The sequence below is a fragment of the Bufo gargarizans genome, chromosome 1 (genome assembly GCF_014858855.1).
Source record: "Bufo gargarizans isolate SCDJY-AF-19 chromosome 1, ASM1485885v1, whole genome shotgun sequence".
Taxonomy (NCBI): Eukaryota; Metazoa; Chordata; class Amphibia; order Anura; family Bufonidae; genus Bufo; species Bufo gargarizans.
In genome coordinates this window covers 84,066,301-84,079,101 of record NC_058080.1, presented here as the reverse complement: position 1 = coordinate 84,079,101, position 12,801 = coordinate 84,066,301, and the positions used below count along the sequence as shown (strand labels likewise).

Sequence of the window (12,801 nt, the reverse complement as noted above, 5' to 3'; positions counted from 1 at the left end):
GAATGGGGACAAAACTGAAGCTTTTTTTCCAGTATTGAGACCCTATGACGGATCTCAATACCGGAAAATATTAACGCTACTGTGAAAGTAGCCTCATTCCACTTTTTTATATCTAATAACACTAAAATACTTTTCCCACTGCTGCTGTTTATTAACCCCTCACATCCCCTGCTGCTGCATCTTCTGATGGTTTCTTTCTCCTAGATGGTAATAATTTCCTGCATTGGTGACCATGCTTCCAATACATATAGGAACTCCTTAGGGCTCATTCATACAATCGTACTGTTTTGCGGTCCACAAATTGTGGACCGCACATGGTGGCCCCTATGATAGAAATGAGGACAAGAGTAGGACTTGTTCTATCTTTTTTGCGAGGCCGTGGAACAGAACTACAGATGCGGACAGTACACAGTGTTCCGTCCACATCTTTTTTTGGCCCCAATAAAAATTAATGGGTCCGCATTAATTGCGGAGCGGGTGCAGACCCATTTATATGGTCGTGTGACTGAGCCCTAAAAGGTATAAAATGTTTGGTCGCAAGTAATTGACAATCCTGTTATTTTTTGTATAAACTCTGTGCCTAATTACAGCATATCTGGACTGTCATATTGACATGGTGGGCACACACCTTATCCAGGCAGAACATTTTTGGATTGGTTCCATTCAGCTGATGAAACTTTGGGGACAAGTAGTGCTCAAGATGCCATTTCTTGAGTTACAGTTAAAGTCAAATCAGTATACCATGAACTAATTCAATCCACTTTCATAAATCTGTAAAACAAAAGGGAAAACAAATTAGGTAAAAGACAACCCTTTTCAAAGAGAAGAAGGTATGGCAATCACCCCCAATAATCATTATACCCAAGCTGAACCATGGGAGCCACACAATAAAATGAATCTATGTCAGATATGGACATGCTGAGTTCACATGTGCACATGGAGGTTCCTGAGCAATGAACCCTCTAACCCTTTAACATGGGGAGTAGTCACCCACCCAGCACTTTGACTACTCCCAGTAAGAGCCGTCCCGGATCAGCTATGACAGCCATGCTAAATCTCAAGGTGTCAATTAGCAATAGCTGCTGCTGACACATAAAATACTTGCTCTTACTTCATCGAGGTTGGGAACCTCGGTGACACATTTGTACCTTCCATCCATGATGATTCCAGGTACCTTCTTACAATACACATATACACATACATATGCATGCAACACACATAAACATAAATACACCATATACATGGTACACATACATGAATACACCATACATACCACCCAACTAAGGAGCTAAACTATCAGCGGTGCGTGAAGCAATGGAAGTGAACATCTCCAGCTGCCCTGCCGCCGCCAGAGCACTGGATCGGGACTGAGCCGGTAACATGGTTCTCCGATCCAGTTGTAATTTTAACAACCGGATCTGGGGAACTGGCTGAATCCCATGCCTGACCGTATGTATTTTGCAGTCCGCAAAAAACGGATCCGCACAAAATACAGATGACGTCCGTGTGCTTTCCGTATTTTGAGGAACGGAACAGATGGCCCCTAAACTGTACTATCCTTGTCCGTAATGCGGAACGGACATACGCATACCGCATACGGTCCACAAAAAACCGCAACGGACACGGAAAGAAAATACAATCACGTGCATGAGCCCTTAGTCTGACATTGTACATTTTACTTACAGTTTTGTGTACATTGTAATGCTTTGGTTAATGACCTGTGTAATTATGGAAGTCTTCCTATGTGCTATAGTTCACGGTTTATAGTCCATCATACACGATATATTTTGATTGAATGATTTTGCAGCAATGAACAAAGTTAAACATTTATGCCCTAATGGAGGCTGCTCTCGCTACCTGCAGTCCATAAATAATACAGAGACCAAAGCTGCTTTTAGAGAAGATGGGATTGCAAGCAAGAGTGATGGAAGTGCTAATACCTCCTCTGAACTATTCCTTTACTGCAGGTTTCACAGAAGGGACATGCACATTATAACTAGCTGATGTAATATGCTACGGCTGTGCTTTATATTGTGGGTGGTTAAAGTGGAAGCAGGATCCACACTACAGGAGCTATGACCTGTTTAATGTAGACAGAGTAGCTTGCTGACTTGCACTGTCTATGGAAGCCGTGATATTTTCAGATATACTTCAAATAATTGTGTGTTATGTTTTATGTACAGCAGAGAATAGGTATTGGGAAGCATAACGTTCAGGTAGGGATTGCTTCTTTGTGTTAGAGCATTGTGGTTTACAACCTGAAGATTTATTCACGACTCTCTAAAGCAGCAGTTCTCAACCTAGGGGTCACGACCCCTTTGGGGGTCGATCATCCCTTTCCGGGGGGGTCGCCTGAGGCTTTCTATTGTGGGGCGCCTGTGTAGCGTTATACTACCCTACCTCATGAGCAGTGGCGTCGCCAGGGCGGGGCCAGAGGGGGCCACGGCCCCCCCTACATCATGCTGTGCCCCCCCAACTAAAATGCCCCTGTTTCTGCCCCCCAAGTGAACCGCCGCCGCAGTCAAGCACAGGGAGATGAGCGCTTCCATTGTGCTCATCTTCCTTGTAATCTGCCTGTGCTGCGGCGGTACAGGGGAGAGAGAGGTGTGTCCCCTCCCCTTCCTCTGATAGGCTGCCGGCGCACTAGGCCGGCAGCCTATCAGAGGCCGGCGCAAGCGGCGCGACGATGACATCATCACGCCGCCTGAGCCTTACAGCGCGGGACACAGACCAGAAGAGGCCTGCATCGCATCGCTGACACTGAGGTAAGTATAAGTGTTTTTATTTTATTTTATTACAATACTGGCACATGATGATGATGATGATGATGGGGAGGGGGGACTTAATACTGGCTGGCACATGATGATGATGGGGGGGGACTTAATACTGGCTGGCACATGATGATGATGGGGGGGGACTTAATACTGGCTGGCACATGATGATGATGGGGGGACTTAATACTGGCTGGCACATGATGATGATGGGGGGGACTTAATACTGGCTGGCACATGATGATGATGGACGGGGGGACTTTATACTGGCACATGATGATTGGGGGGCGACTTTATACTGGCACATGATTGGGGGGGGCGACTTAATACTGGCACATGATGATGATGGGGGGGACTTAATACTGGCACATGATGATGATGGGGGGGACGGGGGCTTCAATACAAAATTTCATTTATTTGTAATTAGAAATAAATATTTGACAATATATAACATTTTGTCTTTGTGATTAATTACTCTGCTTTAATTATGTTCAATTTGTAGCAATAAAAATACATCCTGCATATCAGATATTTACATTACAATTCATAACAGTAGCAAAATTAGTTATGACGTAGCAAGGAAAAAAATTTAATGGTTGGGGGTCACCACAACATGAGGAACTGTATTAAGGGGTCACGGCTTTAGAAAGGTTGAGAACCACTGCTCTAAAGGCTGTAGTGGGTTGAATATATAGAAAGTGGCAATGGCAGTAGTTTTTCACAAAGCATACATAATATGATATACCTGGTACGTGACCTCTTGCAGTTCATATCCGAATCAAAGTAAATAGACTGAGTTGTTGGTTCAAATAAAGCTGTTTGCAGAGAATGAAGAACCAAGTCCTGACATAAGATAACAATTGTAGACATCAGAATATCTATTCTTAAAGGGAACCTGTCATGTGGATATTTGATTATAATCTAACTAATTATATACAATCATTAACTACTGAAAAGTGCCTTAGATGTATTCACTTACTGGTGTGACAGATGGTTATCTCATAATATACACACAAAGATGCCGCATGCCACATGCTAATGAGCTGATTTGAGTCCAGCGTGATGTCAGTGAGTCCAGCCGCAGCGTTTATTTAATTCAGAGCTATAGCCACTCCCCTGCCCACCTGCTGCTGATTCATATGGAAAATAATTGTCAATCAGCAGCAGGTGGGCGGGGAGAGTCAGGAGCTCATGAATATTCAGGACTCATCATTATCAGCTGGAGCTTTTCAATACAACATGTTGGCAGATTGACTGGGTCAATTAAAGAAAGTGAGCCAGCATTTTGCTAAGAGAATCAGTCACTTATGTATGTTGCCCTTAGTTAGGACACCATAAAACTGGTGACAGGTTCCTTTTAAATGCTATTTTCCTTTTAGTTATCTATTTAGGCCCCAAATTCTGTGTTGATTGATTTCATAATATATTTTTATAGTGGACATTGCACATATTTTTTCTTATATTGCACAGCTCCAAATCAATGTGTAGACATAGAATGAAATGATAAAATAATGGCTTCCTGCAGCTGCCATCAGGAAGCTTAGGAGCATACTGTACACTCTCTGTAATAAAGCAGTCAATAATAAAGCAGTATGCAGTAAGCTCCCAAGCTCCCCCTAATGGTGGCTTTGCAGGCAGGCAGAGTTTTTTCATTTAACTTTATATCTATTCTGGAAATTACATATGACAGAAATCACTCATTTCAACTTACTAGCTAGGAATACATATCACAGCAAGGGAAAAACCAGCTAAAACTGAACTCTTATTTTCTACATTAAAAAATATCCACTGTTACCATGTAAGGAGCACGTCTGGGATGGCGTTGAATGAATGTCAGATACCCATACATTTATTACCAGCAAGGGGGCACATAAGCATACCGATACAAGTCTCAAACAGATACATTGGGCGAGGGAGTGGGCAGGATTGGCAAACCCACCTCCTGGGCAGTCCTTTAAAGGGAAGTATACTTATCTGCTTCCTATAGCTGGCTCTCGGCTTCTCCCCTCGGATTCTCTGCTTAGCTCCGTGCATATAATCTTCCATTTTGACGCTGCTGCAGCCATTCGCTGGCCGCAGTGGTGACCTGCTCCCCTTGCATCATGTAACCAATTGATGTGACTGAAATGGGGTAAATCAATGCTGTGGCCAGTGATTGGCTGCAGCAGCATCAAAATGGAAGTTTATATCCAGCCAAGTGGAGAATCTGGGGCTAGGGAGAATGAGCCGGTGACAGCATCAGGAAGAAGGTAAGTATGCTATCCTTCACAGTTCTGCGAAGGAGGGAGGGTTTGCCCCTTTCCCTGCACAACCTCTTTAATGTTTAATATCACTCTAAGAGGTCATAACATTCTTCATACCCATGGAGAGGTGCAGTTCTTAGAGTCCTATGTAGTCCATACACTAGTCCCATGTTGGCATCCCTGGTGCAGGGATGATATTAGGTTATGCAGCCGAATGGCTGTTTTAGCGGAATAGTAGCATAAATCTAGAGCAGGATTCACAATACTCAAAATTTACAAAGGTCCATGTGCCAGAATAGTAAATTTATATTCTTTGACAGTGTAAAGTGCCCCACTATTAGTAAATCTTCCCTATTGAGGTTGTGAGGGGGCTGTGTGAAATTTCTGCCCTGAGAGAGCGTCCAGCATACGGTGGGGAATTAGATGTCTTGCGTCCTGTTAATTCCAGTCATCCTAGTTAGTGGAATGGTGGGATCTAGAGACAGGGTGTTAGCCCAACAGGCTCTTGGAAGAGAAAAATATAACTCCTACTGTGCACCCATGGGATGTTCAAGAGTTACAACATGTACTACTTTTGGGGACAATTTTTTTTATTATTGCATTGTACTCATTTTAAGCTAAAAATATTTTTTTCATTTGGTCTTTATTAGAAATATGGCGTCCTTTTTTCTGTACAGAGCATAGATGCTCTAGTGGCACCCTTTGTCTTTTCCGTCAGTTGGTGAGCTGAAGGGCTCCTTATCTCTGCTCTCTGACCTAAACACTCATTATAGCTCAGTTCTTATCTTACTGATAAGAATATGGCTTACATAAGTGTTAATGACCTCTCCGTGGTTTAGAGATAAGGTTTATTAGGTGACCTGCAAAAAGTGAAGTGAAAGTACCAGTCACACAGCTAGAAAACCAGTTGCCACTTTGTGACAGAACAGCTCAATATTTTCAATAAAGACTAGGGATCGACCAATATTGTTTTTTTTTTTGAGCCGATACTGATAACCTGTGAACTTTCAGGCCGATAGCCGATAGCTTATACCGATATTCCCTATTAATCCTAATAGAGCTCTATTAGGGTTAATAGGATCTTACACTGTCCCTGCTGCCCTGTGCATAGTACACACAGCAGCAGGGAGCTCACCATGGCAGCCAGGGCTTCTGTAGCATCCTGGCTGCCATGGTAACCGATTGGAGCCCCGGTTACACTGCTGGGGCTCCAATCAGAACTGCCACTGCCACCAATGAAATTACTTAGGATGGGGGGGGGGGGGGGAAACCTGTGGCCGAAACCCGCCTCCTGTATTTGTATTAAAATTATCATTGGTGGCACAGTAGCCAGGCACCTGCTATGCTGGCTGCTTGACTCTGGGGAGGACACTCAGAAGGAGGAGGCTGCTGCTGCCGTTCGCCGAGCACACTAGCTGAGACATCTCAGCGGTAAACCCTCCCCTGTCCCTCCTCCTGCTTTAATTTTAGCCAGACATTCATTGGTGGCAGTGGTGCGTGCACCTTCAGAGCCCACTCATTTTATTGGGCTCTGCGGATTCCCTCCCTCTGTCTCTCCCTCCCTCCTTCTCCACTGACTCTGGTTAATGAACATGGCGGCACGCGCCAAGCTCCCTGTTTTCTCATAAGCGATCAGCGCTGGACGCATTATCGGCATATCGGCAAGGTTAGATGCCGATACCGATAACTTTGAAAATCATGAATATCTGCCGATAATATCGGTAAATCCGATAATCGGTCGATCTCTTATAAAGACCAATTGAAAAAAAGATTTTTAGCCAAAAATGAATAAAATGCATTCATAAAAAATTGCCTCTGAAGGTGTACATAGCCTTTAACACAAAATGATGACAGGGTGACGGACACCCCTTGCGATGCAACCCTAGCAGCTGGAGGCCTAACAATGACTTCTAGGTCTGCCATCTTCAGAAGCCTATTAGGCCCTAAAACAAGCAAGTGGAAGTAATGTATCAAAATCTCAATTTATTATAAAATATATAGTATGGGGAAAAGACAGGATGGTATACAGTATACAGAAAAGCAAAGGGCCATATAACACCATAACATACACCTATCTGCCTATGCATCAATAAAACACAGGATGGTATAGCAATTGAAAGGAGAGGGGCTCATGCTCGGGGACAACCAATACTGCATAGCACAAAAAATAATCACCACAATAGGGCTATATGCTATAGATGCAGAAAAATCGTACCTTGGTGTCCATGGGCTATCCCTCACATCCCAAAATACATGGGCAGCACGACTAATAAATATAAAAGGTAAATCCTCAAGTCACATCAGTATCCAGAAAAAAAGTAACAATGGTGAACCTGGAATATCTAGGACCCACTATGGATGTATGTAGAAGTGCCGAAGGGATGCCATGCTATACTAGACACAGGACGTACCTGAAGACATGGTGAATGAAAGGATGTCAGACCCTAAGCGCGAGACCTCGACGCGCGTTTCACCTCAGCGGCTTCGTCAGGTACGTCCTGTGTCTAGTATAGCATGGCATCCCTTCGGCACTTCTACATACATCCATAGTGGGTCCTAGATATTCCAGGTTCACCATTGTTACTTCTTTTCTGGATACTAATGTGACTTGAGGATTTACCTTTTATATTTATTAGTCGTGCTGCCCATGTATTTTGGGATGTGAGGGATAGCCCATGGACACCAAGGTACGATTTTTCTGCATCTATAGCATATAGCCCTATTGTGATTATTTTTTGTGCTATGCAGTATTGGTTGTCCCCGAGCATGAGCCCCTCTCCTTTCAATTGCTATACCATCCTGTGTTTTATTGATGCATAGGCAGATAGGTGTATGTTATGGTGTTATATGGCCCTTTGCTTTTCTGTATACTGTATACCATCCTGTCTTTTCCCCATACTATATATTTTATAATAAATTGAGATTTTGATACATTACTTCCACTTGCTTGTTTTAGGCCTCTTTCACACTTGCGTTGTCCGGATCCGGCGTGTACTCCACTTGCCGGAATTACACGCCGGATCCGGAAAAACGCAAGTGTACTGAAAGCATTTGAAAACGGATCCGTCTTCAAAATGCTTTCAGTGTTACTATGGCACCCAGGACGCTATTAAAGTCCTGGTTGCCATAGTAGTAGTGGGGAGCGGGGGAGCAGCATACTTACCATCCGTGCGGCTCCCGGGGCGCTCCAGAATGACGTCAGAGCGCCCCATGCGCATGCATGACGTGTCCATGCGATCACGTGATCCATGCGCTTGGGGCGCCCTGACGTCACTCTGGAGCGCCCCGGGAGCCGCACGGATGGTAAGTATGCTGCTCCCCGCTCCCCACTGCACTTTACCATGGCTGCCAGGACTTTAGCGTCCCGGCAGCCATGGTAACCATTGAGAAAAAGCTAAACGTCGGATCCGGCAATGCGCCGAAACGACGTTTAGCTTAAGGCCGGATCCGGATCAATGCCTTTCAATGGGCATTCATTCCGGATCCGGCCTTGCGGCAAGTGTTCCGGATTTTTGGCCGGAGCAAAAAGCGCAGCATGCTGCACTATTTGCTGCGGCCAAAAAACTTTCCGTTCCGGAACGGAAGACATCCTGATGCATCCTGAAGGACGGACTGTCCATTCAGAATGCATTAGGAAAATCCTGATCAGTATTCTTCCGGCATAGAGCCCCGACGACGGAACTCTATGCCGGAAGACTATAACGCAGATGTGAAAGAGCCCTAAGTCTATTTTGGATACTGTACAGGTGGAAACTGTAGCTGTCTAGTTTGACAGAGAGGTTTTCTGTAGGTCAATAAGCCTATTAGGCCCTGCCAGACTCGGGTAAAGGTATCTACTCCCATAATACTACAGAGGAATGACCAGCTGGCTACATCTTCTTCTAGCAAAACTAGCTGTTCAGCTTCTCGTACTGATTGGTCTCAGATTAACCCCATATGCATACAGCCATGTCTATATTTTTGTCCACAAAAAAACGTAAATGCAAAACACGAATGGTTTGCATGTGCAATCCTTATTTTTCTCACTCCCATCAATAGAACCAGCCATTTCCATCCACAAATACAGTAGGACAATTGTAGGACCTAAAACTAAAATGAAGGTGTTCATAATGCAATAGAAATGAAAGGGTCAGTGTGTCATGTGCATGAACCCGTAAAGGGATTTTCCAGGATTTCTATGGTTAGGTTTAAACCAGGGCTTAACAGAAATGTTCATGTAGTTGCTTACCTCATGTACATGTTTCACATGCTTTTTTTAATGTAGACTCTCCTGGTAAACCAATCCCTCTGGTCTCTTTACAGCCTGTATGTAGCACTTCCTGTTCTTGTATCCAACCAAACCCATGATGCACTTCTCCGTTCTCTGCCACACCTCCAGCACCGCCCCTAACAACACAGCTAGTTTATAGCTCCTCTTACCCTATCACTGCGCCTGTTGCTGCTTTGTCACGCCAATGGACATAACATCACAGGAAATAATACAGAACGGGAGATAGGAGCAATAAATGTAAAATAAATTAATTTCAGCATTACAGCTACCTTTGTAAAGGGGGTTAATACAAACTGGAAAATCCCTTTAAGGGATTGTCTGTGATAAGAGAAACTGTTGAAACATTTTGTATTCAAGCATGTTGGAGCTTTTCATGTATGTATGTTTAATGCTACATTTGAGTTTGTCTTTTGGCATGGTCTAAATAGAGAGATGTAATTGAAAGAATCTGATGTTACTGGAGGAATAATACTACATTTTCTATATGCTTTTCCAGATATTATATTGATGAGCTGTTTGACATTTGCCCTTAATGATGTCTGTCTGCAAAGCTTATGGATTACCAGTCAGATATATTGATCCACTGCGGTGTTTGGTTGTTCTCAGGCCCGATACAGTAACGCTCCGTCCACATCTATCAGTTCTTTTTTGTGTTTCTGTCTATTATTTATGACCAAGAGACAGAAGATGGAATCCATTTTATTAGGACTCATCTCAGGTTAATTTGCATATGTATCAAATCGTTTTTTTTTTACCCAGTAAAAGCACACAGAGCTTTGGGGACTGGGTATTGCGGATGTGCTAGCGGACATCTAGCAAACCATGTCCTCAGCTCTATACACAAAATCAATGTTAAAGGTTCCCTTTAAAGGGAGTCTGTCACCACATTTCAGCATATTTGACCGATCAAATAGGGTTATATGATCCACCCAGAACTTAAAAACGGTACCTTTGTTGTAGAAAACAGACTTTTCTTTTAGCCAAAAATGAACTTATAAGATTATGTTATGAGCCCTCTCAAGTGCCCAGGGCGGTCTCTCAATCCTCGGAGCCCCAGGCAGCACCTCCTAAACTGCTCATTACCCCGCCCTCTGTGCGCCTCTGCCAGCCGGTTTACTCCCCTCCCCTGTCCTTTTCCACTGCGGCTGTGCAGTCCAAATCGTTGCGGGCGCATGCGCAGTAGGTATTGCGATGCCCTGCCAGGAGCGGGCATCGCATTGCGCATGCGCCCGCTACGATTTGGACCGCACAGCCACAGTGGAAAAGGACAGGGGAGGGGAGTAAACCGGCGGGCAGAGGCGCACGGAGGGTGGGGTTATGAGCAGTTTAGGAGGTGCTGCCTGGGGCTCCGAGGATTGAGAGACCACCCTGGGCACTTGAGAGGGCTCATAACATAATCTTATAAGTTCATTTTTGGCTAAAAGAAAAGTCAGTTTTCTACAACAAAGGTACCGTTTTTAAGTTATGGGTGGATCATATAACCCTATTTGATCGGTCTAATACGCTGAAATGTGGTGACAGACTCCCTTTAAAGGTGTTCTCCAGGAATAAAAAAAAAAAAATATATTATTTTATAATAAATATATTCACAAATACCTTTCATTACTTAGAATGGCTTGTTTTGTCTAGGGAGCAATCATTAGAAGGAATAAAATGGCCGCCGTCCTATCAATACACACAAAACCTGTCCTAATCACACAGGAGGGCAAGTTACTTCACCACAATAAGCCATAGTGCTGCCTCATCCTCCTCTCTGCTCTGCTTGTCAGGAATCATGATCCTGAATACAGGCGAATCGCTGTGAGAATGGAGAAGATGAGGAGACATGAGAGGAGGTGAGGTGTGGCTAATGAGCAGCAGCACTTGTATGCAGTCTCCATTACCACAGTCAGTCCTGTCCGTCCTCTCTGTACTTCATGTCTCCTCATGAACTAAACTCCCCAGAGATTCAGCTAAAGTTCTTATCACCTGTATTCAGGATCATAATCCCTGACAAGTAGAGCAGAGAGGAGGATGAGGCAGCTCTTTACCTCAGTGTTGTAAAGTAAGGGAGGAGGAGACGCCAGGGTTTCTCAATGGGAGTCTCCTTCTCCCTGGCTATGCCGCGATCCATTCACATCGGAGAGCGTCATAGTCATGGAGGAAAAACCTCCCTGGCTGTGACGCTCTCCGATGTGATTGGATCGCGGCACAGCCAGGGATCAAGTGCCCGCAGCCTGCCTGCTGAACCAGAGGAATCATACTTATGTGCTCCATGCTGATCTGGTCCTTCTTTGTCTCCATCTTCCGGTCCCCACACTGTTTACATCCGATGGTGCATGGCCATGGTCACATACACCGGTCCAGCCAATGACTGGCTTCTTTGGTGATGTGGCTTAAAGCAGCATGTCACTGCTGAAGCCAGACCTTGGCTGAAGCGGTGCATGTGATCATGGCCATGCACCACAGTGCAGGGACCAAAAGATGGAGACAGCGGAGGCAGGCTGTGGGCACTTGCTTAAAGAGGACCTTTCATCAGTTTTGACATAGGCTAAGGCCTCATGCACACGAACGTATTTTTTAACGTCCCGCAAAACGTGGTTCCGTTGTACCGTGATCCGTGCCCGTTTTTTCGTCCGTGGGTCTGCCGTGATTTTTGGAGGATCAACGGACATGAAAGATGAAAAAAAAATCTAAGTCAAGTTTGCCATTGAAATGATAGGAAAAAACGGACACGGATCACGGACACGGTTCACGGACACGGATGACAATCTTGTGTGCATCCGTGATTTTCACGGACCCATTGACTTGAATGGGCCCGTGAACCGTTGGCCGTGAAAAAAATAGGACAGGTTATATTTTTTTCACGGACTCGAAACACGGGTCACGGGCGCGGTGTAAAAACGGTGCACAAGCCGAGTTTTCTACGGCCCCATTGAAAGTCAATGGAGCCGCAGAAAAAAACGGAAAACGGCACAACGGCCACGGGTGCACACAACGGTCGTGTGCATGAGGCCTAATTATGGTATTACCTAGGGCGGCCCCCACTGATGCCATGGGTGTTTTTCTTTTTTTTTCAAAGGCCCCGCCCATTTATCTGCTGTTGCACCCCCCCCCCCCCCCCCCCCCCCCCGATGATTTGGCGGGCTGTATTATAATGAGCAGTAAACTTGCAACGGGGAGGAGACGCAGTCTTCTGCTGTGGGCATCTCCTTCTCCCTGGCTGTGACCGTGATCCAAACAGAGCGGACCGCTCACAGCCAGGGAGAAGGAATCTCGCTCCTTCTCCCTGTCTGTGAGCGGTCTGCAGGAGGAGGCCGGGCGCTGGCAGCGTAACTCATTACATCACGCGCCTGCGCCGCCTGCTTCATTCATAAAGTGGGAGGAGCAGGCGCATGACGTAGTGAGTTACACTGCCGCCTCCTGCCTGCTACGGAAGATTGTATTAAGGGCTACAGGCTGAATTGGAGAGTAATAAAACAGTTTAACATTGCTTAAATGATTACTACAGTGAGGGGGGCCCGATGTAATAGAACAC

The 12,801-nt window shown here is 45.1% G+C and overlaps 1 protein-coding gene across 1 annotated transcript in view; it reads left to right on the top strand.

Annotated features, from left to right (window-relative positions):
- Nucleotides 1-12,801, top strand: part of NWD2 (NACHT and WD repeat domain containing 2) — a 211,169-nt gene that overhangs the window by 31,888 nt on the left and 166,480 nt on the right. The window lies entirely within an intron of this gene.